We start from the raw sequence: 17,612 nt of genomic DNA, 5'->3' as shown, positions 1-17,612 counted from the left end.
CAGCATGTAAAAAATAAATAAATAAATAAATAAATAAATTAATTAATTAATGATTTTTTTTTTCTGTGACTGATAATAATAATAATAATAATAATAATAATAATAATAATAATAATAATAATAATAATAATAATAGCATTTTATGTCTTAGTGCTGGGGCCTCTATGCCATTTACCACACAGAAGTCCAGACAATAATAATGGATAATAATTGTTATTATAGGTATCCTATTGTAGCACCTGGAAATATGTGTAGTGTACTTAGAGGTCACACGATACTTGGGTGATGACATCACAGAGACTTGTTGCCATTGGATACCCACCTAAGGCTCCAATGAGACCTGATGATAAACGATGTATCATATGGTCAGGTAATGTGCCGTTTATAGTCAGACGCAGTATGCTAAATCCAGTTTCATTATCTTGAAGACAATAAAGAGCTGAGCTGATTCCATGCAAAACTGCATCGTTCAGTCTTGAAATATTATTTTACAAAACAGGTAAAAAAAAATGGCTTGCTTGGTAGCATAAACCTAGTACATTGCTTGAAGTGCTTTGTGAAACTGGCCCCTGTCTATTCAGTCACCTTACCAATCAATCAATAAAATTGTACAAAAAGTGTATCTAATTCTTTTGCTACAAAAAGTTGGAAATTGTTCGAGCTCCTGAAAAAAACCTGAGTCAGACACAAGTCGCCGAGCAATTTGGTGTTTTCTGTTCTGGTGAGTTGCTTCACCATTCTGTTAATAATTTTGTGCATGTCTTGAATATTGCTCCTGTACAGGTATTCATAATTAATCTAGAGCTGCTGATGCATTTTTTAACGTGTGTAGGGGTGCTGTGTTAATTTAGTTTGACAGTTAGTTTATTAACATTAGTCTGTCTGTTACTTTATTATTATAGTTTATTAACACTTGCCTACTGCTTTTCTCTTATTCTGTTCATTTCATATGTTGATGCATGTGCATCATGACAAGTAATAAATATTGTCTGGTGGTCAACTCCGTCTTAAAGAACACTTTGGCTAAGAGAACACTTGGCTTGCTTCCCGAGGTGTAGCTGCATGCGTATTATACTTGTAATGTGCACGGCAATGTTACAGGCAATAAACTACAAGTGCAGCGTAAAGCAAAGAGAGACCAACAGGTTTTAAAATATACTGTGTTATTTTTATGCTGTTAACGAATTTATTTCATTTATGTCACCTCCCTGGCCAATAGCCATAGAAATATAACTTTCCACTTATTTTTCATTTAATTAGCAACCAAATAATCCACAATGTTTGGATTAATGATCCTGCTTTTGAAAGACATCTCAGAGTACTAACCCTTTCTGAATCCCTTTTGTTTACTTGGTTTTTAGACCAACCCTCTTCAGAAGATGATCATGGAAATATAACTGGAGCTAGCCGTCACATTGGATTCCATTCTGTGCCAGAGCCTTGTTCTAACCAGGTGCTTAATTTTCATTCAACACCGAGATTTAATAAAACAATGAAGACTAGGTTGGCAGATGTAAGTGCCTTATTGAAATGAAATAACAAGTATCAAGAACATACATCTCCACCACGGCAGTATATGTAGTATACTGAAATAGATGATGACCGTCTATTTCATTATACTAAATAAGTTGAATGAGCATTGGATAAGTGCTTGGATATCAGTAGGAAGACAAATGAGGTGTTGGTATCATGGTAAAGTACACACTATGTTTTATCAAGATTTAAGAGCAGCACCATTCATATAAGGTACTGTATATGTTCAAGCTTTACATGATACATCCAATAGATTACAACCTTTCACCTTCCAAATAAGCAGGTTTAACGAGTCTCTTCTCATGTTGCTGCAAATCACTTACAGAACAGTACAGCACTGAATCATAGCCGGTGGAATTTCACATGAGAGGCCCATGAAAAGTTGCCTGTTAAGTAGAGTTGTAACTTTATCCTTTTGCACCGTGTGTATTTTCTACACTGTTGGCAAGTCTAGAAACAACTGGCAGATCCATTGTTCTCTGAAAAAAATGAAATAATAAATATACATTAGAAAAAAATCAAATTTAATCATTGATAACTATTACACACTCAATGTAGTTCCCAGGAGAATATGCTTGTGAATGGAAGTGCAAAACAATAGCCTGTCTTTTGACTTTGTTCAAACAGGAAGCCACACCTGCTGATAGACAAAAGTGGTTTGCAGTGTGCAGGTGATGCAGTGCTCAGAAATGATTTGAAACAACACAGTCCACAGTTAAACAGCTCTTTATTTGGCTGGACTGCTTGTTTTGCAACCAGAAATAAACCACTGGGTTCTGTCCCGAAATAATAATAGACACTAAACAAGACACTCCCAAACACAACACGGTCACAACTCCAGAGTGAATGCTCTTAGTGAAAGTGATGATTTTCAGGTTTATACGTGCACAATGGTGAAGTGGAGTCCGGGTTTAATTGCTGGCTGTTTAGCTACAGCTCCTGGATATTAGCCTTCTATAAACGAGAAACGTAACAGTTTAATAGAGAAACAAAACAACACACAAAAACTCACAGTTTCTTTATAACACAGTACTCCTTCACTGGTCCTTTCGTAACCATAACAAAGGAACAGATTGCTTTGCCACATCCCCTGAGCTACCCTCAGTCATGCCCCCTTCGGTGGCGAGTGCAGCCACGTATCCTCCAATCCATGACTGACACATCACCTACCGCATTAAGGAGATGACTTCTGGTATTGTGACTCTGCCCCCTTTCTGGATGAACAACTTCCAACTGACCCTGGAATGAACTGCGAAACCATGCAGTCTGGGGCACACTGTTCCTGTTATACTGCACCCTCACAGGTCGGGAGGGAGATTGTTGACTACGATTCATTCGCTCTTTGTCACAACAACAAATATGCAAATTCATGTACTTCCAGATAGATAGATACAATATGGCAGCGAAAGGAACACAAACCTTTGGGTTGCTTGACAGTAAAATTCCTGTATTAAGAGTTGGTTTTAGTGCAAAACAAGCAAAATGAAAAAAACATAACCTTTGATTAGTTAAAGTCAGAGGTTTTTCAGAGTTGAAAAGCTGGACACGGAACAGCCAAGGGCTCCCTTGCATTCTTCTTGAGCTCTTGACCAGGAAATGATCAAACCCACAGTGCCTTCTCAGCCATGATTCCCAGGGCCAAAGAATAGGCATTGCCAATGGTGCACAATAAATTAGGCTGGGACTTGAGATTGATGGGCTCCAGGTTGATATTGTTCAAGGAGCTGAATACCTTTAAGCCACTGTATCAGTTACTGTGTTTTGGAAAAATGGTCAAACAACACTATTTATGGTCTATCATTGAATAATAAGATCATCACATCAGAGTGTGCCCCTAATCTCTAAAACCAAATGTAGAAAGCCAGTTAGGCTTTACCCATCTAAGGATCATAAGCAGGTTAGAGTGGTGAAAGCTGTGCAAGACTCCTATTGCTAACATGGATCAGCTTTAGGGTTTAATCAGCAGCTTCTGTGGTATACAATAGGAAATATAGCTTTTGAGCATTAGGTTTCTTAGACCCGTCAGATCCATTGCTACAGCAGTGTCTATTCTAAGAGAGGCTGAGAGGGGAAACGTATCTGTTTCCTGCTTGTCTTGTGACCCAGTCTCTCAGTAGGGAGTCCGAAACGTGTTTGTGAAACGCTTTGGTGCACCAAAGGTATTCAGCAGACCCTTAATTATTCATTGGACTTTTAAATCAATGCTAGAAAACACTGACTGCTTCTTTCCCAAGTCCACAAAGAGCTTGCGTGAGTCTTGAAATTGGAGAAGTTTGTTTTGTGAGATATCCCGCTGCTTTACCCCCACCGTGAAACACAAATAGCCGGCAATGCTTTTTTGCGTAATCTAAAACTACACAATAAATTATTTTGAGTGCTTCTCTGCAGTAAATTACAGTGGGATACAAAGTTGTGATTTAAGAAAAAAGAAAACAAGGCTAGACCATGCTATTGATCAAGGTGGAGGAATCAATCCACTCAGGGTTCAATAGCAAGGAGTGAACCATCTGTTTATTTAAAATACAGTGCATAGTAAGGAAGTGCTTCAGTGGTTTAGACACAGCAGTAGGTCACATAGGAATAAGAATCAATGGACACATTTGTCACTACATACAGTGTATTAATAAAACCCAGTCAATATAATCTTTGTTATGGAAAAAGAAGATGCTTCAGGTTACCCTTTTATTTACTTAATATATATGAAATAATACATTTATAAAGGTTGTTCAAATCATCATAGTGTCATACAGTATTAAGGAACACATGCATGAGAAATATATAGTTTGCCGCAGGCTAGATTATCAGCTCTTTTGCAATGGAGCATCTGGCTTGCTGATAACCATAAATAACCACAAACTGGTTTCTTTCAGGGTTATGAACTAAAAGCTTTTATAGTAAAACTGACCATGTTTTCTTAAACCTGAAATAGTTCTTGGACCATCTTTGAAACTGAATTAGCATAACTAGCTGAACACCTGTCTACCTGAAAATCTACACTGGTCATGCCTGGAAGTCATACAGTTAGATTTCTGTTACATTATTAACTATTTCAAATGGTTTCAAAATCTGTTGTTTGCCAGGAAGAAACAAAAGAGACACAGATAGATGCTTGATCATGTTCACTGTGAAAGTACAAGTTAGTCCAATTACCCCATTATCTCGGACCCTGGACGATGTCTTCTCCGCTGTGTGACTCTATGTATAAAAACACCTGATTACAACCCCAGCCATAATCCTCCTTCACATCTGACTGGTAAAGATGTTAGTTCCAAATTACTTCTAATTATAACATTGACCTCAGCTACAGTTTCAAGGCCTATGAAAGCCATGCATTTTTCCAACTCTAGTGTTTTGGAGTAGATGCTATGATGCTACGATGCAGGTAAAGTGCGATATTCCATCTGGAGCTCTTGGTTGGTCCCAAGCTCATTTAAGATAGGTTGATTAAGGAGCATAGTTCATGGTCAAATGCAAACTAATTCCTCATTTGCAAAAGACTCAACAATGAGAATGCAAATCATGCAGAGTTTCATGAATCACCCAGAAAGTGACTGTACTGACCTCTGAGCCTTAGCCGTCACAAATTAGCACCCATTTAATTTTTTTTTTCAATAGGGAATTTAATCTAAACTGGTGGTGGACTGTGAACCTTAGAATTATGGGTTTAGATATATTATGCACGGTTTAATAATATATATTAACATATATTTTAGGTATAAGGGTAGTTCAATCCTGTTTGGTCTGAGAAATGTCTAAACCCTTTTTATCTCACATGTTCGCTGACATCTATCCCTGCTGTTTACGATGAGTATGCAAGGCCATATCATGTAACATTAGCTACAGCAAACACATGGTAGCCCTTTGCATTAACTGGCACCCTAGAGCTTAATGAACACCAGCTCAGATGGGCACAGGGAAAGGGAGAACATGGAACTCTTTAGGCACAGACCATTCTTCAGGGAAACGAAAGCCTTTCTTGCAGTTCCTGATTGAGCGTGAGCCAGGAATCTATAAAACTTCATATTTTTTTATTATGTCTAAACTAGAACATTGGAAGGACTATATGTTTCATGTGTTAATAGGAAAGCATTTACAGAGCTATGTTTTTTTATCAGCTTTCCACATATTTCAATAAACTTGCTGTGGTACGTACTTAACTATAGCGGTTATTTCATTTGAAGTTGGAGGGGAGGGGGTAGAGAACTTGACAACTTTTCCCATGATCCTAACTGCATGAGCGCTGTGTTCTCTTTAGCGGAGCAGTATTGTAGCTAATGCTTAAGCTCTGTCACTCTCTCTGACTAACCCGACCTGTACCACCCAGTCCTGAACAATTCTAATGGGGCTTAATAAGTGAAATTAAAGGCAGGTGTACTGGACTATGAGATATGCAACATCATCACGGTAAAAAAAACATTAAAAAAAACAACCTAGACTAACAGCAGCAGAAGCCTTTTTATCTTTTTACCACTCTATACAATTTGCTACTCTATGTCCAGTATAACTAATTAACCAGGTACTTAACTTGGAACGGGGTAAAGTTGTCACTTTAAAATAACCATGGCTTACTTTAACCTGGTCAGCCTGTACCTGTACAGCAGCGTCCTCTTGGTAACCTGACAGTAGATACTTCTAGAGGCACACAGTCCCCTGTATCACCTGAAAGGCTAGTCCTCACACTTTTACCTTGATTAGATGGAGAAAGCTATTGTGTGATCGTTGCAAGAAGGTCATGGTGTTGATTACCCTACAAGAGACTCGAGACATAAAACAGGATAATCTAATGAAAAAGTATCCGTAAGCGCAATCACATTTCAGCACAATAAAAAAAAAAAAAACAATGCTCATGTCTTTTGAAATAGGCCATGTCAGCAAGGCACTGCTGGCATGGAGACTGAAGATTTTGGAGATTATTTGATTGCAGGAATCAATTGATTGTTAACTTACTCATGATTAAAATAAATCTTGCAGGGGATTGTGTTATTGCCGATATAATCTATTAACAGCCTGCTCTGCATAGCTATTTTGATCTTCTGTTATCTTGTACCCAAGTATTATTCAGAAATCATCTTACTCAGTCAAACATTTAGGAGATGAAAACCCATCTAATTGGATTTTTTTTTAAATAATCGTCCAGCAGAGCTGTAGAGTATATCTTGATGTTTTCTGAGACCACAGCGTTTTTCTTTCCCACACAACCTCTCTTTGGTCCTCTTCCAGCAAATTTCCATTCCTCAAATAAGGAGTTTGTGATCCGAAGTGGTCTGTTCCCACTTCCCAGCTTCAAGACGCAACTATGAGCAGAAATGGCGAGACAAAGAAGCACACAGCATCAAACTGTAACTTAGAGATGTTCAGGGTCAAGAGTTTTGTCTTGTGTCCATTTACTGCATTAACATAAATAACGTGTGGTGGGATTTAATTCAATTATACTGGTAACAGTAACATGAAACATAAAGACCCCTAAATAGTTTTCTATTTCTTTATACTGGTCTTGACGTCAATGAATAGGCCATTCAGAGGTGAATGTGTTCAATACCTAAGTCAGCCAAGCATCAATGTGGCGTCTAAATGAAAACAACATTTTTGGCTGCTTAAGAGCCTAATGTGACCGCATCAGAGACAGAATCTGTTTGCATCTCACTAATTTAATAAATGCCATATGCCCAGTTCTAACACTTTTATTTCCCTGTTATTCCATTTTTTTTAAAACTAAATGACAGCAGCCATTAGAAACACAGCTCTGATCCCGAGCCCTCTCTGTTTAAATAGCAATAGAGTATACTGCTGTTGATACACACTTAATCCATGTACAAGTTTGAACTGACTGCAATACATGTAATCCTACACTAAATTGAATACCAGGACCTTTTGTTTTCCCTGTCTGATGACAATGACAAGACTGGCATAGTTGCTAACCAATATGGAAAATGAACAGACAGTCTTGTTTCTCTCGCTCATTAGATTAACCGCAGGTATTCGGTAAGGTTTGGGATTTGGGCTTCAACTTCGAGCATGTGTTTACTGAACAAGTAAGTTAACGTTTATAATTCAGCTCAGTGCTCAGTATTCTTACACCATTGAGTATCTTTCATATTGTCCTTTAACCCAAAGGTACTGTCTTTGGCAGTCAAGTAAATGGAAAATGCAACAGAACAGTACATACGTGCTTCATGACGTCTATTTCTAAGAAGGGTTATGCAGTGCCTTTCACCGCGGTGCACAGTGGCTTTTCACCACATGGGTAGACATTTTTCAAATTCCTCAGTTGGCTGCAGTGCAGCAAATATTAAATAGTGCTGTGAATAATAATTGCTCACCAAATGATGTCAATCCCCAGATGGATATGCTCTGGGAACAGAGTGAGAGGAAAAAGAGGAGCTAGAAATCGACTTTTAATGCGTCTGCAAAATTCTGATTCCTGAAACAAAAATGCACTTAGTTATTGACCATAAGCTCTCTGCTTTTCAGAAACTGATACACAGATTACTTCAGGGCATTTTTATTTAATACCCATTATATTAAGTAAATGTCTGCTTTCAACTTAAAATTACAAATGTATTGTAATATTTTGTAGGATTTAAAATGAACGTGGACGGAACAGATGTCTACACCTGGGGTGATGGAATCAAAGGAAACAGAGAGAGCTTTCAGTAACGAGCCGTGAGAATGAATGTTTTCTTTGGGAGGCGTGGGGCAGGACTTTAATGTTTTTTTGCTGATGAAATGCATCTGATTGCTAATGTCTGCATTCGCCATCCAAAAACGCACTAAAGCAGGGGAAAGAGAAGCTCGGGCTGAGTGATGCTGACTGTATTTAATTTGATCTCCCTAATGGGCTTTGCTTGTTTCTTCTCTTATTATGGCTGGGTCTGCTTCCCCAGGAAAAGGGTAACTGCTATTTATAGCAGTTTCTCGAGTGTTAAGAAGCAATAATGGGTGACGAAAATAAATGGTTTCCATCCAGAGGGTGGTTCAGTGTATTCATACAGCAGCAGACAGGAACACATATTGCTAGACGTTGTGACAAACTACAGATTCAGTCAATTTGCTGGCTGTCAGCTTATAAAGTACCTAGCCTTAACCTTAACCCTAACCAGAACACTAACCCTAACCCTAACCCCAATCCCAACCCTAACCCTAGCCTTAAGCCTTACCCTAACCCTATCACACTTTTCTTTTTTTTTACTTGTATTGACGCTAGAGATGTTCAGAAGGCTACTATTTGTCTTCTAGGACTTAGCTTGACAAGTTTGACTGGTTCTGCAATAATGTCAAACAAAGCATTTTTTGCGTGTTGAATGAAAACTATTATGCAAATCACAACAAAGTATTTAACATATTTGCACAGAACTCCCCATTCTAAGTGCATTCCATGTGCGGAATGTCAGATAGGAGCAATGCTGATTGGTCAGCTCCCAGCTTGCATTCCAATTGATTTGGCTGTGACTACCTTGAAACACAGGCAGTTCAGACAAATAGGGCATTCAATCTCTCATTACCCGAGAGAAGCTGCAGATAGCCAGAAGTTAGTTTTTTATGTGCAGAAACCAGCCACAACAGTATACGTATGTGTTTTTGCAGTTTTTGTTTAATCTTTTTGCTTTATAATTTGTATATATAAAGTTACATACATAGCCGGAATAAGTGCAAATGTGGAATGAAAGCATACAATATGAATTGAGTTGGTAGTCAACATAGAGGCATGCCTGCATACATCCATACAGACAGACAGACAGACAGACAGACATTGAAGCATCTGTGTTTCCCCTCTTCCCTGGGGGAATACAGCTTTTTATTTTTAAACCACCTTGCAGCCGTTCCTGTTATGAATTCAGCTGACACCAAAAGCTCACAGTTAAACTTAATTAAGCACTCCATTAGGAGGTTAGATACCTTTGAATTGCATTGACCCTGGATAACAGGCTCCTGTGAGTCTCTGTTATATAGTGCTGCTGCCTGATGATCTATTCCTGGAAAATCAAAGGAGAGCGCTTCCAACATCCTTGCTGCGCTAATTCTGCTTAGGAGAAACCCACGTTTAGCAGTCCTGGCCCCTAAAGAATTGACTGTATCTCACTACTGGTACCTATGCACATTTGACAACTGAAGCTGAGGTCATTTAAGAGCATTATTGATATTATATAATATTTAGGAACATGTTAACCTCACCCTTATGGAACAAACATATATTAATTTAATGTAGAAAAGTATGATCCTTATACTTTTTATATATTGAAATTGGCCCCTTTTTATATATTTAAAATATATGGGATATATTTAAAATATATTTTAGTCTGTAATTCATATATTTATTTTATAAATGCACCATATATTTTCAACATATAACATAGTTATATAGATTACAGACTAAAATATATTTAAATATATCCCATATCTTTTATATATATACAAAAGAGGCCAATTTATATATATGAAAAATATAAGGATCATACTTTTCTACCATATATTAAAAATATATGTTTTTTTCCATAAGGGCAGACTGTCAGTTTAATTTTCTATGTTTAAAAGAGAAACGGAAAAAAAAGTGTTGCTGTTTTATATTTTATATACTAGGATTTCTTAAAAACCCTAGTATATAAAATAAGGGTGAATTCTGTGCTAATATGATATTCACTGTTCCTAAAACTGCCTAATTATGTTTATTATTTAGTATTGCTAAAATAAACTTTTATTTTTCTTTCATTAACTTTTTTGTTACAAGACTGTACAATGGTTTATATTTGGAAAGACTTTGTACAGAATATTTATGTAGCTCAAACACCAGCAGACCAAGTGATAACTGCAAGTGGAGATGGGGGGTGGAAAGAGGCAAGGAACAATCCTAGCAGTTTACCGTACATATTGCCTCATAAAGGTGAGTTATGCTGTATATTCTAATAAAGGAAGTCCCCTGGAAAATGTTAACCACACTTCTAAGAATATCTCAGGCAGCTCTGAAGGCTAAGTATATTATCGCTATCATTACAGAGGTAGGTTATGAAGAATAATGGACCCAGGGATATCCCTATACCTTTACAAGTGGTTAATGCCACCTAATCCACTCAGGAGGTATAGGGTATCCTTTTAATGGTACAAAGGCTCTGCTATCTGTATTGTTTAGCAATTTTTGAAAAGTAGTTCCATAAGTAAAATAATCAACTTGCTGTGCAGCACCTGAGTGGTGTGTATACATGTGCGTAATTCCTATTTCTAATAGGACAGTGCTTCACCTGCAATTACCTTCAGTATTGTATAGTGTACTGTGTCCGTAATGGGATACTACAGTAAACAACATTGCAAATATTAACCCTGTTTTTTTGGTTTTTGTTTTTGTCTCTGGCTCAAGATAAACACATGTGCTCCAGCGAATGCTAATACGCTAGCCCTGGCTTCTGGAATAAATAGTGCTGGAAAAGTCAGGTTTGGTTTCATCTGCAGTCTTGCAGTTAATGGCCTGTAACTGCAGTTAATGGCCTGTAATCTACCTGTGTAATGCTCTCTTCCATTGATGAATATAAAATCAAAACATAATCGTACACTGCTTCTTTAAAAAGTGTATCATTTACTGTGTTAACAGAGTGCTGTTGTAAGGCTGTTCAGTTAGTGGCACCCAGCCAGAGCAACGCTTAAAGTCACCAACGTTCTGTCAACTATTTTGAAATGTCCAACATAAATCTTTTTTTTTTTGTTTGTTTGGAAAATATTTACAGCGCATTTACAGTCTTGGGCAACTGAAACGGTTGTGGGTTATCAAGTTTTTTCCACCACATCTTTTTTTTTTGTAGTCATTTTAAAGAAAATAGTTTTCAATGATAATATTAAGCGAATTTAGGCAAATTTGAAATATTGGGTTACCAGCCCCTTCGATTTGTATTGAGATTTTAAGGTTACAGAATTACAATTAGTTGCAAATTGGTTTAGGGTTAGAGTACAGGAAACATATTTATTCTGGTAGGAGCAAAAACAATCCTGAACTCAGATGTACTGAATTTAGTTTAGTTTCCTTGGAGGACGTTGAGGATGGAGAAGTCAGTTCCATTTACCTGTCAAGATTTAGGGCCCCATGGATCTCCAGTGACTGACCTGGTGAAAGCACTACCACTTGGAGTGCATAGTGAGATTCAGTCCTGCGGATCAGTAAGTGGGAAAAGGGGCTATCGATTCCAAAAACTGGGCTATTATCCACAAACGGGGCTACTTTCCAAAAAAGGGGCTATCAATTCCAGAAGTGGGGCTAATTTCCAAAAACTGGGCTACTTTCCAAAACGGGCTACCGAATTCAAAAACAAGGTGACTTTCCCAAAAATAAGTTTTGTATACAGCTATACAAACACTTGTGATATTAATAATGAATTGCACAGTTCAATCAAATATTCCTAAATCTTAAATGATCTCCCTTTGTTCTGACTTCTGAAAAGTTTTGCTGTCTTTTGACATTCCTAATTACTTTTTGATTAAATTGATTAAAGCAAGGAAAACGAGATGTCTCTGATACGGTTGTACCATTAAGGACTGTTTAATTAAGTATTTATCACTAAGGCAGATGCTCAGTAATTTACTCTAATTAAACCTTAATCACAACAAGATGGAAAATGCACTTTCAATGAAGTCTTAATTGAATAGCCTTGTTCATTAATTTAGAAAGGTGATCAACAGCAATCAATTAATAATTCATTTTACCATCGTGGAGACAGGTGATACTACATAAATATGAAATAACTCCTAACAGGTGTGTGAGGTTCTATGCAGCAGCTTAAGGTGAGCTTCATGTATACTATAGCTAGGAGACAAAGAGACTGAAGGATTACAAATATTAGGTACTGGAATTTCGATAGGATGCAATTCTTCCTTGCAGTTGCAAAACCCCCACCTATGATTCTAAAAATGGAACTAATAACAGCACCTGATGTACATTGTTTGTGTAGGCTTCAGAAACTTTTTTTTTGCAGGGCAAAGCATCCACATGGGCAGTATTTTATCATTATTATTATTATTATTATTATTATTATTATTATTATTATTATTATTATTATTATTATTATTCAATACTGAACAGTTCTTGAAAAGGTTTAGACACCTTTTTTTTTTTTTTTTTTTAACAAAATGCCTGTTTACTGAACCAGTGTTTCTGTTTTGGTTAACTAATCTCCTGATTCGCTGGCTGTCTTGGTCATTAACCTGATAATGATATTACTGTATGTTGTGCTAACCACAGTAATGGCAATAGTGGCAGACGGCCATATGGAGAGACAGCTTTTTCAGCGCCTGGGGGCTTTCATTAGCGCTGGATTGGAAAACGCGGTTTCAGAAAGCCTGTCTGAGAAGGCAGAGGAAATCAGAGGCAAAAAGAAGCAATTTAATTTCTAAAATCATAATGAAGAGCCTATTTTTAGACTTGACACATTGCTGTGTTGTTCGTCTACACCCTCATCCTCAATGTGACTGCATGAGAACATTGCTGAAGTCATACATGTTAAAACAATTGCACTGGCTATTTATGCATTTTCATATTTGCATTTCTATTATGACATTCAATTGTGGAAGCACAGATATTCCACTGAGTTGTATCCACAGATATAATTGCATGTTTAGGAATAGCTGTAGGTATCCTGAACACCTGCATGTGAGATCAATACATGCACTATGTAATGGTACTGAATGAAACAAGTGGGATTAAAAGGACTGTTTTTCATGTGCTGAAAGGTAAGGTATGACTCATTTCATTTAGTCAAAAATGATGCTATAATCAAACATCCTGTCATTACACTTTTCCTATTTTCCTATTAATAACCATATTAAATGTAATATTGCATGTCCCTTAAACTGGGATAAGTAATTTGGGGCATTACCAATGCAATCTAATAAGTTTTGGCAATTGTCACCATCTGTTATACCTGTATCTGTTTGTTTTATTGAATTATGCACTGATGCGTTTACTGTAGTATAAAAAAAAAAAGGAAAGACATAGAAACTCAGTAACCGCAATATCCAACCATGAGGAATGCATAGAGAAGTGTTCGCTCACTCCCTCTTGTGGATGGTCCTTGAAAGACAAGGCAGAGTGGAGACACAGTGATAGGACACTGCACAGGTAAAGCATGTGTGTTGGACCTGCTATGCAGGTGAAGCATAAGACTGCAGGATCTTGGCTGTCTATCTGTCAGCTTTCATTACAACTACAAACACATATGAAGGGGAATTTAGTGCATGTAAAAGATGAGAGCCTACTGCCCTCCCACTTCTACTATTCAGTCGTGAGATTCTGAAAAAAAACAAAACTGTGTGGTTTTCTTTCGTGATCTACTGAAGAGCTGACTTGAGACCTAAACCATTGCTCTGTTATGTAAGAGTCACAAAAAAATGAGTTTAGCTTTACAGTGTCTATAATTTCATGTGTGGTTGCATTGTAATTGTAACCGCATGTGTAAATACAGTGTCATTACAAGAGACGCTAGCAGCTGCCAGAATGTTTCATTTTGTAATTCAAGCATGACATGTTTTTGCATTGTCACCACACAAACCTATGTATAATTACTGATTTATTACAGTGTAGTTAGACTATTCAGGTAAAGTGTAACTGGAAAATGTTGAGGGCAATAGTTTTGTTACTTTCAGCATTCCACATAGAATATTGTGATTATGTCACCTACCAACCCTGCTGCTGCCTACCCCTGTGCACGCTACAATATGTTTATTATAGCTGGGTTAAACTAATATACAATCCTTCATTCTTTAATGGTTAGTTTTATCTGATGGGTGACTGTAAATCTCCCCCTATTAGCCACTCTGAGCACATACTGTGTGTTCGTAATAAGAGGCATGTCTTTCGGTTGATTTGCAGTCCAGCCACTCGCCTGATTTGTTGGATATTAGTCAATGTATTATTCAGGAAGAAAAACGTTTTTAATTAAAGTTAAACTTTTTCTTTTCCCTGGTACTTTCCTAGTGCCAGGGGCCTTTAGAAAATGATTACGTTTTCATTATCAATCACAAAGCTGACATATACTAAGTCCATACGCTTTGAGGCACTGGGGTAAAAGGACTTTCATGAACCTGAAAGTTAAATGTGCAAATGATCTCATGAAGGACTATATCACCAGCATATTTCTTTAACAGATTACTTGTTTAGGTTGGTAACTGACACCTCTTCATAGCCCTGAATAATGCCGTTATGATATTTGTTTGATACTATACCATATATTTCATAGGCAGAGAAAGATGTACAAGCACCCACACACTTACAAATATATGCACATGTATAAATCTTTGTTGTCAGATATAGTATTCAACAAACACGGTGCTAGGGTTTTATTATCTAGTCCAGTTCCCAGCTCTAGCTCTCTGTACTGTGCCAGTCCAGGATTTTGTTCCAATCAGTTCCTAAATTAGTTCATGGACCCTTAGCCTGGAACAGCTCTTGAAGCCTAGATCATGGAAGCTCTATCAAGTCAGGGTTAGGGTTAGGGATAAGGTTAGAGTTAGGTTTAGGATTAGTGTTATATGCAAAATGATGTACACATTAAGTACATTGTAACTATGCATAATAACTTTGTAATTATGTGTAAGTACACATGTATTTACTAAGTAATTACTATGCAAAGTCACAGTAATTAGAGACACTTAATATAAAGTGTTACCCAAGTCAGTATCTGCCATGTATTGCAAGATTGTCATATGCTGTAGTGCCATAAAGTTCCTTTTCATAGCTTGTGTCCTGGATATAAGCCATGGTTTGAGCTGAAACCGCTCCCCATGTCATGAACACGCACTGTGGATTAAACTCTCCTGCCACCCATGCACGGTATGGCATAGCAATGATTCCATCCTCACAGAAATAAAACGTTGTGGTTTCCTCCTCTCACGGCAAACAACTTTAAATGAAAATACCGTATATTTGATGAAACTATTTAAAAAACAAAGGTCATATTTTTATTGTCCTGTTGCAAAGATGAAGTGGTATTAAAAAAAATAACTCAAAACAAAAAAAGAACACAGAAATCATCAGGGCTGGTTTCTTTTGTCAAGAGTAGAGTGTGACTGGACTGGACTGCCATGCAGAATAACTTTTTGTACTTACCTTTTCAAACCCGAAAAGGTTTAAAACGGCATGTTCTAATCACAACAGTCATCGTGTAATCCCTGTTTATATGAATTTTCTTTTATTGCCTTGTTACATAACGTCTAACACAATATTTTTTATTCTGAGACAATGAAGTTTAATCGTAAAATATCAATTTTTAGACCATGATGTGGCGTGAGGCCCAGGCAATGAGCCAGCTGTCTCACAAGCGCAGATGTACCCCAAATAGTATTCCTTTACTTCAAATTTAGAAGGACTGGGTGAGATATTTGTTATCCATTTTATGCCCCTGAAACAGACCTCTTGGTTACAAGTCCTTTTCTTTAACCACTGGACCATACCGCCTCCTATGTAAGCAGTATTGTTGGAATGATATAAGATGTAATTATTGTACAGTGAATTATTCAATTTCCAACTACAGCCAATAAAAAGAAAAGGGTTTGGGAAAAAGCCATTGGTATACATCAAAATGCAATCTGAGTGTTCTCATTCTGGACACTGTGATTTATAGTTTTATTTTTCACAGAATACAGCTTTTCTGCTTCTTTGATTTTCACTTTCACAGAAACTTTTACACAGCCTATATTTTACACTGTGGGCAAACTGCAGGCAAGTTACCCATCTCATAATAAACATAGAACACAGGCAATTAGCTGACTGTGGAAAATTGGACTCTGTGTTAAAACTCCCAGTTATAAGATGTACATAAGTACCTGTGCATAATTACATTGTAATTATGTGTAAGTACACATGTTACAGGAGTACTAACAGACATCAGTTTAATACAAATGGAACTACAGCGTACAGTGCAGGGCTTGAAATGTTGATCTGATAGATTATAATCGAATTAGTGTTCTCTCTCCATATGAAGTACAGTTGTTACATTTTGGCTTGGCCTTGGAAATGAAACAAAAAAGAAACATAGAAACCCAAAATACAGTAAAGAAAAAAAAAGAAGTTTAATTCACGTTAGGCGCAGTGATTAAGAGTTTAAGTGTAATTGCAGTTTATAATGGTCGATTCGATACATGAGATAACGTCTTGTGCATTTTATAACGGAAAAAAAACAGTTATTTTTTAATTGCGGAATTTACAGCAGCAGAAGGGAATTCAGTTAACGAGGGTAGTAAAAACCATAGGAAACAACTACTTGTGTTCTCTCCTGTGATTTTCACCAGTAATGGGGGGCTTACTGAAGCAGTACATTAGTAGCCATGCTGATTAAACACAGCCTTGAACACAGATGTCAATCTAACAACTTTGCACCTCGTTTAAGTGGAAAGTTAAGGCTCATAACATGCACACTAGGTGAGTAATGCAGCTGACACACACAGTGCAGGAGTGAAAGCAGCATTCTGACTCAGATGAGAGAGGAGGGGTATGTCACCCATGACTGGGGGATTTTTATAGTCAGGGTTTTGGGGCGTTGGTGACTCAGTCAGTGGAATTTAGCCCATGGATATTTTCTGTCATCCTTCCTGTCACTCTTTAGCTCTGAGTTCATCTGTTTCTTAAATTTACCATGTGCTTTGTTGCATCAGGACCAGTCTGTTTCCAATAATGCATGCCGGCTCCTTAGAACTACATGAAGTAATCATACAGTACCATAGATAATTAATATTCCACAGTAATACTGACAAAAAGCTACAGAATTATTTGATAATGTTTTGAATACAAGTCTTGCAGACACTGTGTAAGGCTCAAAACATTTGTCAAATGTTTTGATGTATATTTTTTTAGTGTTACAACAACAGAGTTTCATCACAGTAAAATGTTCCTGTTTTTGCATGATCTGGACATTCACTCGCCTATAACATCAAAACATAAAGTCTGGCCAAGAAATATAGAAAGGCAAACAGACTTTTACGAGTGAAAACAATGTCAAAAATACACATTATTTTCAAGCACTGGTTGTGTGAATTCATTTATAGAATAGAATTTATAGAAGTTACTCTGCTACTACTTTCTTGGTCAGCGCTGTCAGTCCTTTTCAGAT

The sequence above is a fragment of the Acipenser ruthenus genome, chromosome 28 (genome assembly GCF_902713425.1).
Source record: "Acipenser ruthenus chromosome 28, fAciRut3.2 maternal haplotype, whole genome shotgun sequence".
Classification (NCBI taxonomy): Eukaryota; Metazoa; Chordata; class Actinopteri; order Acipenseriformes; family Acipenseridae; genus Acipenser; species Acipenser ruthenus.
This window is presented reverse-complemented; position numbering follows the sequence as displayed.